Source organism: Gossypium hirsutum, chromosome A03 (assembly GCF_007990345.1).
Source record: "Gossypium hirsutum isolate 1008001.06 chromosome A03, Gossypium_hirsutum_v2.1, whole genome shotgun sequence".
NCBI lineage: Eukaryota > Viridiplantae > Streptophyta > Magnoliopsida > Malvales > Malvaceae > Gossypium > Gossypium hirsutum.
In genome coordinates, this window is record NC_053426.1 from 59251332 (window position 1) to 59272854 (window position 21523).

Consider the following 21523-nt stretch of genomic DNA (forward strand, 5'->3'; position numbering starts at 1 on the left):
TTCAATTTAACCACAAGGCTAACATATGTTCATCCACATAGTAAATTATGTAACTAAAAAATTTCATAAATTCTATGCTTATACGATTTACGTACATACCTGAGCTGATACATATCAATTTCTTACCCTTTCCTATCTTCAATATACATATTGAACCATTTGGAATAATATCGAATACTTGGGAATCTTGCACCCTAAGTGCCAATACATGGCCAAAGCCGTTTCAATCTCATATCTCATATAATACTCACTCTCGAGCTATCAACAGGTCTGCTCACACAAGCTGATGATCAGGACGTAACTACATGGTGTTGCTTACACAAGCTGACGAGAATTTGCAACACATGCCAGAAAACTCAGCCACCGGTAGAACGTACGGACCAATACCCAAAACACAATAACCTCTAATGACATGTGATTTGTATCCTAATCTATTTCTAAGGTTCAACCTAGATTTCACACGTAGCAAATTCTTCGTCGAACATTTTCGTAAGGTCGTATTCATTAACAATATCAATTATAAAGCATTTAAAACACAATTACATTAACGCTTATTAACATACGAACTTACCCCAGATTTATACGGAGAGAATCAAACTTTCAATCCACTATTTTGTTTTTCCCCGATCTAATTCCAAACTTCGCTTTTCTTGATCTATACATTATCAAATTTAACTTATTTAAATATCATTCTATTCAATTTAACCTAAAAATTATATTATGGAAAAATTACACTTTTTCCCCTAATATTTCAATTTTTTACAATTTAGTCCCTAGCTCATAAAAATACAAATTCATGCAATAATGTCCACACCCATGCTAGTCGAATTTCACCTATGCTCATAGCAACCCATACCTTTTATTATTTCACACATTTATTGCACAATTTATCACATTTCTCAATTTAATCCCTAATTGACAATTTTATCAAAAATCATTTAACAATTGTTGTTTATCTAATAACAACCATTTGTTTTCTACCATCAAACATAAAAAAACAATGGTAGAACCCTAGACTTTTAATAGTTTTGTAAATTAGTCATTGGGCTAGCTAGATTAAGATACAACGACCCCAAAAACATAAAAATCATTAAAAACGGGACAAAAATCACTTACATGCACAAGGATGAACTTGCCAAATGCTCAAACCCTAAAATGGTGATGTTTTCTTAGAAAATCGGCAAGAGGAAGAAGATGGACAAAATTTTGGTTTTATTTTACTTATTTTAGTATTTATATACTAATTTACTAATATAACCTTAATATATAACATTAAAAATTCACTTAACCATGCACCTAATTGTCCAGTCATATTTCAAATGGTCTAATATCCACTTAAGGACCTCCACTTTAAGGTTCCATAGCTATTAGACACCTTTAACTATTAGAACACAACTTTTGTACTTTACACGATTTAGTCCTTTTTATAGAATTAAGCACATAAACGATAAAATTTATTAACGAAAATTTTACACAATCAATCTATCATGCTGTAGACCTCAAAATAATAATAAAATGAATATTTTGACCTCAAATTTGTGGTCCCAAAACCACTGTTTTGATTTGACTAAAAACGTGCTATTACAAAGTAATTTTGCCAATGTTCTGATTTCTAAAAATTTAATTGTAATTTATTATTATCTCAGGAATATATATTTTAGATCGTGAACTATCATCTCCACAAAATTTTTTTCATTTTTTATTTATTTAGATTAAAATATGTGACCTGGAAACAAACATAGGAAATTTGTTACCTAATTTTTCCTAACGAAACCTGAAAAAACAAGACGCATTTAAATTGATTGAGATGGAGAAAACTTGACAAAAAAATCGGGTAGTGACCGATGACAATGGCCGATGGTGGTTTAATGATGGTCTGGTGGTGGCTGACAATGGTTCAAAAGCGATGGTCCGATGGTGACCAAGGATGGCGGTGACACAAAAATGGTGGTGGAATGAAAAAGACAACAAAAACTTGAATTAGTACTGCAACAAAAGTCCGTGGTGACAAAATTAAAGACTCAAAGAATCTTGGGGTGAATTTTGTAATTTTGCAATTTTTTATTTCTCTAGGATTGAAACATGGAAACTTTGGTTGGTCAGAGTCATTTAATTTTATGCTTTTAATTTTATGAGATAAGCATGATGATAATTATATGGCTGTGAATGTATGTTCATGCATATATAAGATAATATGCCATATAGATTAGGGAGAATGTCACATGAACTTTTCATGCATATACAAATCATTCATGATTAAAACCAAAAATTAAAAAACCTTACAAGTTTTTAAAATGTTTAATGGGAGAAAGTTCATAGACAAGACCTACGACCTCCATCAATGGTCTCTTGTGATGGCATGAAACGGACCTACCCCAAGGTAGACGTTGTCATGTGGATTTCACCGAGGAGATTCCTGAAAGTAAGCACAATTTTCTTACAATCATTTGAATGTTGGACCGGCCACTGTGGTAGGTATTATCATGTGATACATCAAGAAATTTTGTATTTAAAGAGGACAACTAGTCATAGCATGCTACTCGGTGAGATTGTACCAATATGACTCATTTGTGGTGCATGATCTGATAGCTGTTGAGTTGATGGTTATACACTCAAGATCATCTAGTTAAGTAACTCACAAATGAGCTATACTTAAGTTAGAATGATGGTCAAACGTTACATGATTATTAATACGTGCAAATGCTAAAGGAATTAGGTTCATGTACTACTGGGATGGAAATCCATGTTCTTACTAGTTGATCATGATCACCTCAAGGTGACTTGATTCAGTGAGTGTAGGAATTATCGTTGCAATGACTAACAAATGTTTTTCAAGGTTTAATGTTGTTGGAAAATCGAGTTTGAAAATTAATTAGAAAGTAAATTTAGGAAAAAACCAAAGTTTTATTTTTTTTCCAAATCAATAACTTGGTTGTGATATCTAAAGTAATAAACACTTAATCAAAATTGTACCTTTTCAGTTCGTCTAGGATGAACGCTTCGATCGATTAGTCTTCTCCGCTATCCTTAAGCTCATGTCTATCGAGTGTCGGCTTGCTTCGAATAAGAAAATGTTTCACAAAAATTACCAATGGAATAATTTCGCAATTTCTCTAAACTTTTGGGCCAAGCTATAAATAATAAAACTATCTCTAGAAATTTTCTGGAAGAATTTCTTCAGGGAAATTTCTCTTTACAACTTTCTCTTGAATTCAAGTGTGTGAAAAATAATGACCCAAGGCTTTCTTTATATAGGGAGAGTTTATAGAGTTCAACTATGATTAAACTTAATCACTTTAATATTAAATTAATACAATATTTATCAAGATAGATATTAGATTTAATTTAAAATTAAATCTTATTAAATTAATAGTATATCTATCTATAAGATAAACATTAAATTTAATTTAATATTAAGATAATTATTTTAATATTGAACTAATAAAATACTATTAAGATAAGTATTAAATTTAATTTATTATTAAATATATTAAAATAATATTATTTTTAGAATAGTTAATCTAAAATCAAATTATTTGGTAGAGTCCAAGTAGGAGTGTAATTCTTCCACTGCTCCACCACCGTAAACCCACCGTCACTGACCATTTTCTAGTCATCAGAACATTGCCATCGCAACCGTGAACACCTCGAGCTGGTTTGGTTTTTTCCATTTTGGTCCAGCTAGAGAGGGACCAATTTATGATATTAGGTCTAATTACCCATTGTGCCAATTGTTTGACTTGAAAACTAAATTTCCAAAAATATCATATTAATTCTAATTAATTTGATTAATTTAATTTTACTTGATCAAAATTAATTTTCCTAAAAATCACTTAGATTTTCCAAAATAATTTTTCATGAAAATTCTTTAATCAAATTCTCTAGATGAACAATTCTTACGACAACTCAATTTAATTGCACATCGAATAAAACGACTCAATTAAATTATTTCTAAAGTTGTAGAATTTACTTCTAATTCAAATGCAGTCCGATTGATCTTTTGTTGAACTAGCGAAGGGACCAATTAGACATATACAATTAGCCTCTAGTAATTGTAATTATGTCCAGAAGCGTCATTCCTATAATTGACGATTACTTAATCATGAAGTCAGTCCATAAGAAGTAGCATGCTTGAAAACTTATTATTGTATACTCTTTGCAATTCATCCAACTACTTTGTCCAGTGGCCTCATCATGTGTGTGTTACCCTCATATGATATCCTTGATTCCTTTGAGATAAATTCGTTCACTCAACACAAACCTATGTTATCTCATTGTCACTATTCCGTCTTTTTAATAATTAATATGATCACTGTCAACAAATGATTGTGATAAATCGTTCATTCGAAAAGAAGCAACTCGTATCTACGTTCCATATTTATCAATCTACAAAATGTCAGTGAGAGGATATCGTTAATTCTTTAATTGAGCTATGAATTCCACTATTACTAGTAAATCGATGCCATACACAAGTTACGTTCCCAACATACCAACTATCGACTATATCATCTTTAGAACATAAGCCTCCACTTATATAAAAGTACACGAGTTACATACACATGGTCAGTGACTAACTCAAGATTTAGGTAAAACACACCATGAATGTCATAACTGAATTAATTCACAAATGGATTCAAAATTAATTTACCTTCGGTCCAATCTAATGTATCTTTCTTCCAATAAATATAACTATGTCTCTACCCGTGGAGTCAACTTCTCCGATAGCCAAGACTAGCCATCTTCTCAATTGGAATTGTAGATGACATAATAATCCTTCTCAGTATTTGAATCAAATGCTCACTTTGATTACATGTTTACTACAATATGGACACATTTCCCAACAAATGTAACATACATGCACCATCTTAATGCATACTGTAATGTTACAAAAATGTTTTCAAGAATTTTCTTAAGATAAAGATATTAATATATGAATGTTTTATTTTTAGGTTGAAAATTACACTAACTCCCTTATTGAACATAGCCAATAAAAACAAACTGAATGTAACTAACTATAAGGAATGGAAAAGGAACCTGATAATTGTTCTGAGGAATGAGAAACTTAAATCAGTTCCTGATAATAAGTGCCCTCCGACCACTCAAGCTTAGGATAGAAAATGCTGAGGGAGTTTTATTAGACAGCTCATTGCTAGATGCTGGCAAGTGTGACTAGCACCTTATATAAGCAACTGAAGAGTTGTAAGATTGTCAAAGCAACTCTGGATAAGCTAGAAGACATGTTTGGAGGCCAAACTCCCTTGGCTCGATAGTCTACTATAACTAGCTTGATGAATGCCTAGCAAAAGCTTGGTACTCCGTTCAAAGACCATATTGTTACTCTTATAAGACACTTTGCCGCCACTTATACTACTAATTAGACAATGAGTTCGTTCAATGAATGCCTAGAACAACTACCATGCAAACAATTCATCAAGCATTAGTGAAACATATAAGAAGCATAATTATAGTAGCCTCAAGTTAGTTGACATATTTTACTTCTCATCCATATTCCATAATTTATTTATAGAGTTAATACATACATATTCATGCATACACCACAGTACACACAAACATATTTATAGATAATTTGACATTTAAGTTATGAAATGTAAAAGTGGGCACTACCACCACTCATCAGATACACGGATCTCCAACATACCACATAGACTCATAGAGTCAAACATGTCCCAAAAGTGAAGCATAAAGCTAACACTCTCCAACACACCAAACATGTCTCGTTGAATGGAGCTTAGCTCACATTCCCTCATCCTTCCAAACATGTCCTAGGGCCTTAATGCCCAAATCATATAATATATAAATGAGTACTCATAATCATATAGCATGCCAACTATATCCAACGGTCTCCAAAATCACAAGGCCAAAATTTCTGTTTTAATACACACATATTACTTATTATTCACTACACTTATTAACTACAAATATCACATTATAACACAACATTATCACTATCATCTAGCATGTATAACATGCTTACATTTACACTTTCTTAATGTATTCATAAATACATATGACATAATATAGCATCTCATCTCAATTCATAATTTCACAATAAAAAAGAACACATTAACTTAAGATTAAGAAAAAGGTTACACTTGAAATTTAGAATAGGGGTTTAGGGTACTACTTCATTCCCAATTAATGCAATGAATCGTGTCTACAAGCAATTATTCCAAACACTTACCCAATTCACTTTCGCCGAAACACTGAAAGCTCAAACTAGCCTTTCCTAACTCGTATACGGTCTTAGCAAATCTGAAGCTTCAACACAATAACTCACACAACAATACATTTAAGAATTAGCTAAGGACTCACCACAAGCAATCAATGACATAAGCCTAAGCTATATTCTTATGTAACCAAAACCTTTAACATATCCAACTTGAAATCTAAATAACTCAGTCTACACTTAATCTTTTTGCCTAAAAACAATTTCGTTCATCTTATAGTTCACCTACGACTAATTCTCAACCTTCTAACTACACAAAACTTGTAACACCCCTTACCCGTATTCAACATTGGAATAGGGTTACGGAGCATTACCAGACTTATAATACATTTAATCATACTTTTCACATACTTTTAAACCAATTCATACAATCATCATTCAATTTCAATCAAATTGTCCCTTATACGAGCCTGTGAGGCCCAAAACATGCGCTGGAAGTGGTTCGGGACTAAACCGATAGTTCAATAAACTTCATGCTCTGGAAGTGGTTCAGGACTAAACCGATAGTTCAATAAACTTTCACGAAACTTTGAAAAATTTTCTCAAAATAGGAGACACACGCTCGTGTGCCAAGGCATGTGTCTCACACGGCCACCAGACACGCCAATGTCACAGGCCATGTGGACATTCGAAATGGGAGCACATAGCCGTGTCCCAGCCCGTGTCTGACCCTGTGTAACTCTCTGACTTGGGTCACACGGCCAACACACACACCGTGTGACTAGCCCGTGTGCCCTAAAAATGGATACACACGCCCGTGTGCCAGGCTGTGTGTTAGGTCATGCCAATCCTATAGGGTATACTGACTTATGCCACACGGCCAAGTCAAACGCCCGTGTGTGAAGCCGTGTGGAGCATACTGACTTGATTTCTAAAACCACACCAAGGGACACATGGCCGTGTAACATGACCGTGTGTCACATACGGCTGAGACACATGCCTGTGTCTCTACCCGTGTGGACAAAAATATGCTATTTACCAAGCCATTTTGCCACCCCATTTGGTACACATCTTCGCCTACACAATTGATACTAAACCATAGCATAATATGCAATCCAAAACAACCAAACCAAGCCTAAATCCTACCATTTCAATACTAACCAATTCAAGGCACATAAATACCACAATTCATTAATGTACCATTCATAGTACCTATGATTAACAATCATCACATAACCATCAACCAACTCAATTCATAAGACACAACTATACATATATGTACATTATTCAAATATACCAAACAAACCAAAATAATCCATCACACATGGCTATATATCTATATACATACCAAAATATAAACATTTACAAGTCAATTCAATTGGCCAAAATCATTACCAAAACATAATTAACATGACTCAAAGTCCCTATACATGCCATATGATCCAAAACATAGTTTCAAAAGTACCAAAGTATTAGTGGATAGTGTGATGTAGTCTCCGACGATCCCCGAGTCTGAGCTAGCTTTCAAATCACTATAAAACATGGAAAAGCAACAAAGTAAGCTATATAGCTTAGGAAGCTCGTATGTTGTCAATAAGCAAACTATCACCATTAATTAATTATTCAAATAATAGAAAACAATATGCAACAGTTGTATTAAATCTCAAAGCTATCAAATGATCATTCACATAACTTACCAAAGAACTTATCAATTCCATAGTTTCAAAACTCAATTCATTATCATACCTACTTGTACCATCTCGTACCATCCTCATAATCAACCACATCTTTCATTTACCCGTTGAACCATTTAGAATAGAAGTCGGGTGCTCAAGGGTCTTACATGATAAGTACCTATACCATGGCCTCAAACCAAATCAAGGTAACTTATCCGAAATTCTGAGATCATGGATCAGAGCCAAATTAGTCAATATGCATGGCCCGAAGGCAAATTGGTTTATCTCGCACCCAAAGTGATGGCCCGAAGCCATCTCAAGATATCCCTAATGGCATGTCACTAGCATCTTAAACTATTCTTAAGGTTCAATTAGGATTCCAACTGTCGAATCTTCGTCAAATCATTTCCAAACTTGTCTGTAATCACATAATCACAATTCATGCTATATCAAAGCACATAAAATACATTTGAAATGAAATTATAACATACGAACGTAATCACATAATAAAAATTCATGCTATATTGAAGCACATAAAATACATTTGAAATGAAATTATAACATACAAACTTACATCAGATATTAAAACGGTGAATTGAGTCGATTAGTCGATAACTTTATCCTTTCCCCGATCCAAAATCAAATTTCATCTTTCTTGATCTAATTATATTTAGAATTAACTTATTTAATCATCTATTCATTCTATTTAATCCAAAACACACTTTACACTTTTGGCCCACACATTTCACAATTTTTACAATTTAGTCCTTATTTCATAAAAATCACAAATTAATGAAATTACAAATATACCATGCTAGCCTAATTACCATAATGCCCCTAGAAGCCCATAATTTTCATTTATTTCACATTTTAACCACACATTTTTCATATTTCACAAATTAGCCCCTAATTTGCATTTTCCCTAAAAAATCACTTAACAAAACTTGTTTAATTAACAACAAATATTCATAATCTATCATTAAACATCAAAATAATCATATAATCATCAATGGAAACTCTCAAAAATTTTAACAATTTTGCAAAATAGTCCCTGGGCTAGCTAATACTAGTTGCAACGATCACAAAACATAGAAATCATCAAAAACCGAGTAAAAAATCATACCTTAATAAACAAGTGAAGTTCTCAAAATTTCAAGCTTTAAAATGGTATTTTTTAATCCCTAAATTGGTGGCGGTGGCTTAATGAAGATGAAAACATAATGTTTTTATTATTTAACTTAAGTTATTTTATAATTACTGTTTTAACCTTTAATATTAATCACTTAAAACACTTATTATAAGCCCATATTTGTCCACCCACCATTATAATGATATAATCACAACATAAGGACCTTCAATTTAATAAACCATAGCTATTAGACACCTTTAGCTATTAGAACTCAAGTTTTACGCTTTATGCAATTTAGTCCTTTTTATCAAATTAACTATTCAAACAATAAAATTTCTTCACAAAACTTTCACACATACATACTAGCATGCTATAAAAACTTAAAATAATATTAAAATAATTTTTTAACCTCAGATTTGTGGTCCCAAAACTACTATTCTGATTTGACCAAAAACGGGCTGTTACAAGACTACTTAATTCATGGTATCAACTTTTTCGACATGTTTATGTCAATTTCCACGAAAATTCATTAAAAAATAGAAATATTTAATGAAACTTTAAACACATTTTAGAAACCTTCTAATTATCAAAACTATTGGAAAACACTTTAAAACCACGTTTTACCCAAAATCCTGAAATCCACCATTACTAATAAGATTTTTGGCTTTTGATCAAAACATGCTATTTACCATTTAAAAATTTAGTTTCAAAAACTAATTAACATTAAAAACTAATGTGTAGATGAATGGTTACGTTCAATGGAAGAAAAATGAAGCTTTTGTCGAAAATCCAGAAAATCCACAAGTGAGGAAGATAATGAAATCAATAAGATTTTTGGGTGTTTTCTTGAAATATTATAGAGGTTTAATGTTGGGAAAGTGAAAGAATTCAAGAATATAGAGTTTGGGAATAAAAAAATTGATTGGAAAAAGCTTTTTCAAACAACGGATGACACAAACAATGCAAAGGAGAAAATTAACATGAAAACTGTTGATGGGGGAAGATATTAGGTTCAATTTTAAAATTTGGTCTAATTGCAAAAATAACATTCTAAATTTTGACCTTGTTACAAATCAGTCTTCTTCTAAAAAATATAGGTTTTTAAACATTTTTTTTCAAAAATTGATTTGATTTTCTAAAAATCATAATCGAAAACATTATCGATATACCATGTCACAAAATTCTGAACACTCTAAGGCTAAAATTCCTAAAATAACCCTAAAACTCCTCGGCCCTATTTTGAGGCGTTACACCTATATGACAAAAGAAACATATGAGTGGGTTACACTTCGCCAAACATGTTAGTTTTCCATTATATGCCAAAATTTTCTTGTAATTTCTATGTTTTTGAGGTCATAGAAGCTTGATTTACCTAGCGCATGTGCAAATTTGTAAAATAGTTAAAGTTTATAAAACTTTTCATTGTTGATTTCATGAAGAAATTGGTGTTAAATTGCTAGCTTTTAAGCTTACATGTGGAAAAGGGCTATAGATTGTAAAGTTTAAATTGATATTTTTGTAAAAAATGGCTAAAGGGTGTAAATTGAATATTTGATATGAAATTTCTATAATTATAGATAGTAAAGGATTCTAAAAGAATGTAATTCAGATTTGTTTTGAAATTGAAGCTCAAAATTGAAAGTTATGTCAAATTCAGTTTTAGAGACTAAATTGAATAAAATGCAAAACTTTATGGGGCATTTAAAAAATAAAATTGAATTTGTTCATGCATATTATGGGATATTATAAAATGTTTGGTAATGATAAATTGAGTTGAGTAATTGTATAGATTGGGAATTGAATCAAACTGAATATAATAGGGGAAAAGAAAAAATTGTTGATTAGCCCTTAAAGTATTGTTTCTTGCTTTTTTTGCTGAGTAATTTCATATAGAACCTACTAGCTTATGTTATATTGTGTGCGTGAATTTGTCTGTATAGGTTTAGATATATTTAATTTATAACTATTTCGACATAAATGGCTAATTTTGGACTGAATTGAAATGTCTTGTGATTATTGATTGATAAGTATTAGTACAGAGTATATTGTATAGATGTTGAATTTAATTGATTACAAAACATGAAAATGAATCGTGTGATCTTTTACAGGGATCAAAATTATATTTATATGTGAAAATGATGCTCGTGTAAACTTAGTAAAAGATTAGAATATGTATAATTTATTATTAAGGTTATACGTGTGGTGGATCAGGGATTTTATATGTTATTAGGATGTATATAGATTTTGTTTTGTATTTTCAATTTACATATATATCATTAGTTTATCTGGATGAGCAATCCTATTATAATATCAGGTTGTGTAAGCAATCATATTATAATGTCAGCTTATGTTAATGATCCTATTCAGCTTGTGTGAGCAACCCTGATATTTGTCATCTTATATGAGAAATATAGTCTCATGTATCCTAGTTCGATTCGCTAAGGTTCTCTCGAGCGAAACCTTAACCTAATGAAATGAAAATATGGATATGAATTGAATTATAAATTCTTCTAATGTGAGTTATTCTTTGTGGTCATGGTTACAAATTCATTTTATGAAAGTTTTACTAACCTATTGGTTGTAAATGATGATATGCATATGATACTACAAAGTATGCTAAGGGATTCCATTTTGAATGTAAATGTGTTTAAATGTTTAGTTTTTTGTAATGCCTAGGTAAGTTAAGTAAATTCCATATGAACTTTCTAAGTTTTCAATATGCTTACCACTTTGTTTTCCCTTTCCTTATAGATTGTCATTTTGCAGAACATGTCAAATGGATCGTCCAGAAGCTCACACTATCCCGTTTTTGAATCGGTAGCTTTCAAACATTTTAACTTCAAAATTGTGGCATGTATATACGTCTTTTGTCTATGTTATCTTTTATATGGAATGTAGCTTAAAGCTTATCTAATGCATGATTTTTGGCAAAGTTAATGCCTAGTTGAATTTGTATGATTAGGTAAACATATTTGACATATGTGTGACAATTGAAATGGTATGTTTGGATGTGAATTGGTAATAGCAAGGTTGGATCACTGGTTTATGTTTGAATAAGTTGAAATAGTATAGTTGGTGCTAAAATGAAGTTGTATGGAAATTAGTTCAATGAAAATGGGTAAATGGTTTCCTTTGACATGTTTTGATATGCTTGATTCAGGTAAAAATGGTGATATGTGAGTATATGTTAATGGTTTGGTTGGTAAAATCAAAATAGGTACTAGATGGCATTTTACTAAAAATAAGGATTTAGTGGACTATTATTAGTATCGTGATACCACACCTCTGATATCGTGATATCGACCCTGAATAATAGTGAAAACTTTACAATTTGGTACTCATGTTGGGAAGTATGGCTCCTGTCTTTGAAATCGTGATACCAATTCCTATATATTGTGATACCCATTTGATATGGTTTGAAAATTTTCAGTTTAGTCCTATTTCATTCTCGATTCAACAAAAGAGCTTTTGTAAGCTCGATTAAGGCTTGTATTTGATTGTGAATCATAATGTAAATGTGTTTAACATATAATTATATGTTTGAAAGATTATTTTACTATATAATTGACTATAGTTGCTCCAACAACGAATGTGAAATCTTGTAACTCGAACCCAACTATCGGGTCGGGTAAGGGGTGTTATAGTTTCATATTATTTTCAAAGTTTAACATTGTTAGAAAATGGAAATTATGTTAAATTAAACTTTACTTATGGAATGTTTTATGTTTTTTACATGTTGACTAAGAAAGTAATTGAGAAAGTGAATCAAATAACGATGAGAATAGAAGAAGTGATTTGAGGTTGAAAAAGGTAAGTACCCATGAATGCTTTTGTTATTTAAGGATTAAAATGTAGAATTGGTAAGGTTTTGTGGTGAATTAGTAAAATAAAGTGTGAAACAAGTTGATATTTGAATAAGAAAATTATAATAAAAGTTTAATGAATGTAGTATGAGATGATGAAATATGCATGGAGTATTGTAAAATTGAAATTGTGGAAAAATATGGAATTTTTATGATGACAAAGACTAAATTGTCAAACTTCAGAAAATATGTGGATGAAATAATATAAGTGAACTACATAGAAATTTGATGTTTGAAATAAGATATTGAGATAAATTATGTGATTAAAGTGTAATAAGAAATAAAGTTAATTTACTGTGGTTAATTAGTGAACAGTGAGCTTTTATGACAATGGGACTAAATTGAAAGGTTATGAAGTTTATGTAACACCCCTAACCCGTACCCATTGTCGGAACAGGGTTTTGGGGTATTACCAAAACATTCAGAATATTTTACAGATAATTCTTGTAAATTACAATTCATTTACCAAGATCATTCAAAACGTCCTTTAATTAGACTCTCGAGGTCCAATACGAGCATTAGAATCAAGTCGGGACTTAATTGGAAACTCATAAAATTTTTAAAAAACATTTCAAGAATTTTCCAAGGTGCAGGGCTCACACACCTGTGTCGTCTTAGGGCACGCCTGTGGTCTGGTCATGTACTACACATGCCCGTGTCCCTAACCCGTGTAACTCTCTAATTTTTAAGGCATGAAGAAATTGAAGTCACACGACCATATCACACACCCGTGTGCTAGGCTTTGTGGCGGATTTTATTTTTGAAATTTAGGTGCAGTTTTCACACGCCCATGTTCAAGGCCGTGTCAACCACATGGCTAAGACACACACCCACTTGTCTGCTCGTGTGCCCAATTCTGAGCATTCTGTTTCTCATTTTTAAGATGCAGGGGACACACGGCCATACCACATGCCCATGGGATAGGTATTGTGTCACACACAGCTAAGACACACGCCCGTGTGTCTACCCATGTGGACAAAATAAGGCCATTTCCTAGCCTCATTTGTCAGCCAAGACTTGTCATTTTTCTGCACCAAAACTCACAAGCATATATCCACCAATCCAACATCATATTCACATAAAATTTGCCATCAACCATGTGGTATTATCTCATGCATCAAAGGATATAAACTTACTCTTAACATAAACTTATATGCTAACATAATTCCAACAAACTAACAAATAATAAGCACTTATGTGATTGCCAAAACATTACTTCAAAAATAGCCAAACTTAGGCCATCACTAGCCACTCCAATGGTTAGATTACGAAACAACTATTATAAGCCATCATTGGCCAAATAAGCTTATACATGCCATTATACCAAAATGAGATTTCTATTTGTACCAAAATGAGATCGTGGATAGTGTGATGACTGCTTCGACCGACTTCCAACCTTCACGAGCTTTGAGCACTATAAAATAGGGAAAATTAAACGGAGTAAGCATTTTATGCTTAGTAAGTTCGTATAACGAAAAAAAATTATCGGTCATATTTATTAATACAAGCATACATAAATTTACATTCCATCAATTAAGGGTAATTTACCTAAACACATACACTTATTCAACAAGTTAGTCACATAATCTCATATGAATATTCAAGTAACCATAGATGAGCTCATCACATTACAAACTTCCATTAATTTCACTTTCCACACTTCAAGAATCATTTCTGTTGAACTATTGAAATCTCGATGGATGTTCGGGTAATATACACATGTGAAAAAGTACCCATTAGGGTACATAATAAAAAGGCACACTCATGAGCCGTACATTTTACAGTAGGATTACCAGTCTAGGCTAAATCTCATCTGTAGCAAATGCTCTAGAGAGCTTAATATGGATTACCCGTTTGACCTAAATCCAATTTATAAACTAAGCTCAAGAGGGCTTACATTAGTGATCGGGATTTTCGTGACAGGTAAGTTTTATATATTTATAATTAATCATTCTCGAAACTAACTATTATCACGATGTAGGCAAGTGTACTTATCGAACAGTAGTAAGTTTTATATATTTATAATTAATCATTCTCGAAACTAACTATTATCACGATGTAGGCAAGTGTACCTATCGAACAGTAGTATAATTTTAGAAAGACCGGACTGTCGAACCCAAAGGAACTAAAAGTACTAGTAATGACTGTCTTTTTATTATCTAGCCTAAGAATAAAGGGGTTTTGTTTTAACTAACTAATTATCTAAACTAAGAATGCACAGAAAATAGAATTGGGGAATTACTTTTGGAAAAACGATTGAATTAAGACAATACCTGAGGAAGAATCCACCTAGACTGCACCTGTTATTCTGACTCCGAATCAGACAATTTATTCATTTAACTTGTTCCGTAGAAATCCCTAAGTTATGTTATTATCCCTATTCAAGACTAATAACGTCTAATACCTAGATTGAATAATTGAGACTTTTCTCTAATTAACACTCTAGGGTTGCATTAACTCAATCTATGGATCCCCTTATTAGGTTGCACCCTAATTCGACGAAATCTTGTCACCCTATCTCTAGGCGTGCAATCAAATCCGCTTAATTATAACAAATGTACTCTTAGACAGGGTCTATTCATCCTCTGAATAAGAGCTTATCTTGAATCAGTATCCTGGGATATCAAAACAATAATTAAGAACAAGTTAAATATTTATCATACAATTCAGAAAATAATAACAAGATTCGTCTTAGGTTTCATTCCCCTTAGGTATTTAGGGGATTTAGTTCATAACTAAAAAGGAAAACATCTCAGAAGAATAATTAATACAAAATATAAAGAAAAGCCAAAACTCCTGAAAGAAATTGAGGGGAGATCTTCAGTCTTGATGGTGAATCTGGCTTCTGAGGTGGATCAACCGGCTTCCTTTGAGCAGTTCCCTGCCTTCTTTTCTCCGCGTCTCTTTTCCTCTTCCTTTAGGGTGTATTTATAGGATTTGGAATGCCTAAGAACCCTCAAAATTAGCCTTTTTCGAATTGGACTCAACTTGGGCTCGAAAGGGACACGCCCATGTGACACTCCCGTGTGCGACTACTTTAGGCCGTGCTCGAACCTGTTAAAATGGCACGGGCATGTGTTCTACCCGTGTGAGTCGTGCTTCGATTCTGCCAAATTGACACGGCCGTGGTTTACCTGTGTGAGTCAGTTTAGGCTGTGTTGATTTCGTACTTTGGCCCATTTTCTCCATTTTTGGCCCGTTTCTCGTTCCTTTTTGTTCTCCTATTCTCTCCTAAGTATAAAACATGAAATTAAGGCATTAGGAGCATCGAATTCACCAATTCTAAGGAAAAATCATCCATAAAATGTGTTAAACATGGGGTAAAAATATGTATAAATTATGATTTATCAAATACCCCTACACTTAAGCATTTGCTTGTCCTCAAGCAAAATTCTCAAATCATAATCAAAATAAATCCTTCTCAACTTATAATCTCTATCAAAAATATCTCAAAATAATCCACAGGTAATCACACATTTAAAATTCAACTAAAAGAACATTAGAGCTTCAAACATTCCAAGTTGAGTATTTAATCATGCAAAACTTAGGCATTTCCCCTTATCTAAGTGGTTACCTCGATTCGAAATCTCACAGAGTTTAACATCCTCACTAAAGATTCACTCAAATTGCTCAAAGTGTTTAAGGACAATGAAAGTAGCACTCATCAGTCAATATGAAAAATTATTACCAGAAGCTTGCATGAAAATCAAATCTCCACCACTATAAATTGAGATGAGACATCAATCTAAAAGTCTTTAGAGAGTTGTAACGTGGCTTTGGTTAGGGGGTGTGGTCACAAGCTGAAAGAAAAGGTTAGAATCGAGATTGAATTGAAAAATCACTTAACTAGAAAAAGATTTACTCATCACTTGTGTACAACAGAGCTTCTTCTTAGAATATGGGATTTAAATACTTAAGTTAAAAAACAAAAGATTACTACTAATGTATATACACATTTTTTTAAGAACAAGTTAAATAACTTAGACTAACTATTAAGAACAAGACATAGCCGAGCAACTATTTTAATTCGAATCTCGACAAAAATAGGGATCAAATTTAATTTAGGGGATTTCAACAATAATGGGTTCAGGGTTAATATTAAGGGTAATACAAGAAATGGCTTGTTAGCTCAACGGGGTTTACTAAGGGTTAATCGTGGAGGTAGGCTTTTCATGACATGAGTCGGTTAATCCTAAGTGCCTTTCTCATTTTGACATATCAAATCAAATAGTGTGGTCTTGACATGCATAATCAAGTAAGTTCTAGAATAATAGTTCATTACTGACACACTCAAAGCAATAATAAAAGTGAGCATGAAAGAATTAATAGATGCTCAAAAGGCTAAAAAATCTCATAAGAATTATGGCTTTTTGATGTTTAAAACTTGTGAATTCAAACTCAAAGTAATACCTAAACTTTTAGGGAAACAACCTAAAATTTTAAATTCTTAAAAATCAACTTATCATGCTTGATTCTCTAATGTATTAAACTTTAAACAATCAATGCATAAATGCCTATGTTTTAATTCAATATATATCAATCAAAATCATAAATCAATCAAAATTTATCCTAAATATGATATGAGAGCTTTTCAAGAGAACAAGGTAGTCATTCAGGGATTTTTCTAATAATGAAATAAATACCCCCCACACTTAAGATGTACATTTTCTTCAATGTACAAAGATAGATATTTTGAAAAATGTAAGTGTAAGTTCATAAAGATAGGGAGAAAAGTGAAACTTCCTGAGTAATGAATGAATTTCCTTAAACTAAAGTTTTAGAGAATAATCGGCGTGAGGTTGGAGGAGGATACTCCGGCGGTGGTAGAGGTTCATTAGTCCATAAGTCCTGTGCCAAAAGAATATTTAATCTGAAGTTGGTTATGGTCGCGGTCGAGCAGGACATGGCAGTTGTGGAAAACCTTTTCCAGTGGAGTTTCGAGTCCTTGAGTAATAGTGAGCTTTGGAGCTTTTTATAACTGTGATAGCATCAGGAACTCTTTTAGAAAATATATAAAGAAGAATGATTACTCGGTAGGGAATAGCCGGAATTCAAAATTGTTAAATAAAAATAAGATGAAAGAAAAATAAAAAGTAGTCTTAAAAGAAAATAAAAGTAAAAACATAAAATAATAAATGAAAGTTTTTAAACATCTTCATTGCTAGATGGTTCACGAGGTGGGGGGTGGCGATGAGATGTGGAGGTGCTGAAAAGTATGCTGTAGAGTAGCATCAATGTTGTCAAATCGTTGAAAGCACTACTACTCGAATCCAGTGAGGCGCTCAGAGATGTTAGCATATGAAGCCGCCGCATGAACTGGACAAGAGGGTGGTGGTGGCTGAGACGGTGAGTCCTTGTGCTGTGGGGGGACATCATCAGTAATGTCCTCATGGGCCTCCTCCTTGGTAGATTGGACGAGACGATATTGACGAGGGTAGGTTCCTCGACGCTTTTCGATGATCCTCATGCTTAGCATGCTTGAGATACCTTATGGAGACATCTGGCTAATGAGGGTCAAGGATGATTCCTGGGCCGCGATGTTGAGGAGCCCGAAGTGTCGAGCGAACTGAGAAACATAGGGGCTAATGGAGATGACCCCCTTCCTATACCGCTCCATCTGGTGTTGAATGTTGAGGGCAATGAAATAGGCAAGGTCGAAGATATGCCCGTGCGACATACACCATAGAAAGTAGGTGTTGTGAGTGTTGACAATGCTAGTGCTCTCTCGCCTTCCTGTAATCGTGTGAGACAAAATGGCGTGAAGGTACCTCAGAGATGGAGGGAGAGCCGATGCCTTGGAGCAACTAGGATTATAGGTGGCTGCACTAGGTACTAGTGCATCCCAGCACCGTGAAGGAGAACGATGGATGTGGCGGTTGAGAGCATGTAAGTCATTCTCCTCCTTGAATTCCTCTATATATAAGCCCAGTACAGTACCAAATTCTGGGATGCTTAGCTAGCGGACTAATCTGCCTAGGCAAAATTGGACCGTGTCGGGATAATGTTAAAAATAGTTCCATCGTGAGCTCGAGATATGTTGGCTCGATGATCCCAAAGAAAAGCTCCCAAGGGTCAGAGGTTAGGAGGGCCCGAATCGTATCAACCAACTGAACTTGTTTTACTGCATACCAGTTGATGCAATGGCCCGGAGTATTTGGAAAAGTTCTTCTTGGGGCCCGATGGGGAATTGCAGGAAAGGGTGGCAAATTTTCGCGGTAGGACCCGAGAAAGATGATACTCCCTTTCTTTTCTTTGAAGCAGGGATAGCAGTTTTCTTTCCTCGTGAAGACGACATTGTATACCTGCAAGCAAAATCATTATTTCATCGTGAGGAATGTTTAAGGTAATAGAAAAGCAAATCCAAAAAGGCAAAAGTCATAAATTAGAACAAATAATCTCGGTCACAACTACTAGCAAACTTAATCAAAAACAATTTTATGATGTATCATTAGTATGAAAATAGTATGAGTTTCCTAAAAAAATGGTAAATAATTCTATGTTAGTACATTTTATTGATGGAGAATATCAACCCAAAAGTCATGAGTATTTTCACTTTAAACTAATAAAATGTAACGGATAAATCATGCAACGAGGAAAAACTTCAACATGAAAAGATAATAACTACTCTAGATATAAAATGTGAGTGATAAAGAGATGAAAAAACATAAAAAATGCATAGTACTATGATAACTTAACATGAAAAATGAGTGCAATTAAAGGGAAAAGAGTAAACAAACACTGGAAAGGGGAGAATGGGCGTAAAAAATGGAGTTGGAAGTGGTGCACTGGCGTGGCGGGGAGGGCGTGTGGACTTGCAGCCGCTACGGTCAGGGTTTTTGGGTGAAGAAGACAATGAATAGTGCAGCCTATTTATAGATTTTGGGGCACATGGCCAGGGAACACACCTGTGTTCCCCAATTTTTTCCCGTGTGACTCGCGAATTTTGAATTTGGGCACGTCTAACATTTTGTCCACACCCGTGTCCCTTGGGCGTGTGGGTGCACACCGCTGTGTCGCACGACTATTTTTAGATTTGTTCGCTTCTCCCACACCCGTGTATGTAGGTCCACTCCCATGTTAATTTAACACATTCGCCCACGGTTGCTTGGCACGGGCGTGTCACACGCCCGTGTTAATTTGACAGATTCGCCCACAGCCATGTCGTACGGCCGTGGCAATTTTTCGTAGCCCATGCTGGGGAAATCTTTGCCCTGTTTCCACACAGTTATAAGCACGCTCGTGTGCTAGGCCGTGTCTGTGTGGTAAACCTGTATTCAAGAGCTCCGTTAGTAAGTTAGGTGTTAAACACTAAAATTGAAAGAAGTTAATACAGTTAGTGCTCGGGTTGCCTCCCGAAAAGCGCTTATTTATAGTCTAAGCTCGACTTACCTCTCCATTGAATGGTTATGGTGGTTTGAGGAGTTTATACTCCTTATTCCTGCTACCATTCTCATCAAAATAAGGTTTTAGACAGGTGTTGTTTACCTTAAATGTGCCAAACTTGGGATGACTTACCTCGACTGTACCGAATGGGAAAATGCTAAGTACTGTAAGAGGGATTTCTTCATTCGGTTTGGTAGTGATAATGTGAGGATCTGCGACATCTAATAATACTTTATCTCCAACCTTAAGTTGATTTGGGAAGGTGTTGAGCTTGTTCTGGCATAGTTTTGATTTATTGTGTGTTCTTGGTTTATGCGTTCGCTATTCATCTAGCTCCTCGATTTGTAGCCTTCGATCTTCATGAATAGGTCCTCTGCTACTGCTTGAGAATGGCTCATGTACTTCCTTCAGACTCATTTCTTGCAAAGTAGGTTGCACCATAGTGTCAGTTTGAGTAGAATGGTTTAGACAATCACCTTCAATTTTCGATGTGTTGCCAGAATTGCGAGCTTGAATGGTGATTGTTTTGTCTCCCACACGAAGTGTGAGCTCACCTGTGCCAACATCAATAATTGTTTTAGCACTTGCTAAAAAGGGTCGTCCTAAAATCAAAGGAGTGTTGTTATCCTCCTCTATGTCTAGAACAATGAAGTTAACGGGAAATATGAATTTATCGATTTTAACTAGCACATCTTCAATAATACCCCTAGGAAACCTTATAGTTTTATCTGCCAATTGAATGCTCATCCTAGTCTGTTTGGGTTTCCCAAGACCTAGTTGTTTAAACATTTTGTAAGGCATGACGTTAATACTAGCCCCTAAACCAACTAATGCATTATTAACATCTAAACTACCAATTAAGCAAGGAATAGTAAAACTCCTAGATCTTTTAGTTTATTGGGTAGTTTATTCTGTAGAATAGTTGAGCAAACTGCATTTAGCTCCACATGCAATGCCTCATCCAGCTTCCGTTTATTTGCTAAAATCTGCTTTAAAGCTTTCATTGCGTTTGGCATCTGCGATAAAGCTTCAATAAATGGTAAGTTAATATGTAATTTTTTTAAGAGTTTAAGGAATTTACCAAATTGCTCATCTGAGCAGTCTTTTCTTGTCGCGCTGGGGTATGGTACACGAGGTTTATATTCGACATTCAGTGATTTATTTTTATTATGACCTACCTCACATTGACCTCTGCTCACCACAGTTTCTTGCCTCGGTTCTGGCTCAGGCTCAACGAATCCTTCTTCATCTTGAACATTAATCGCGTTGAGCTGTTCCCTTGGGT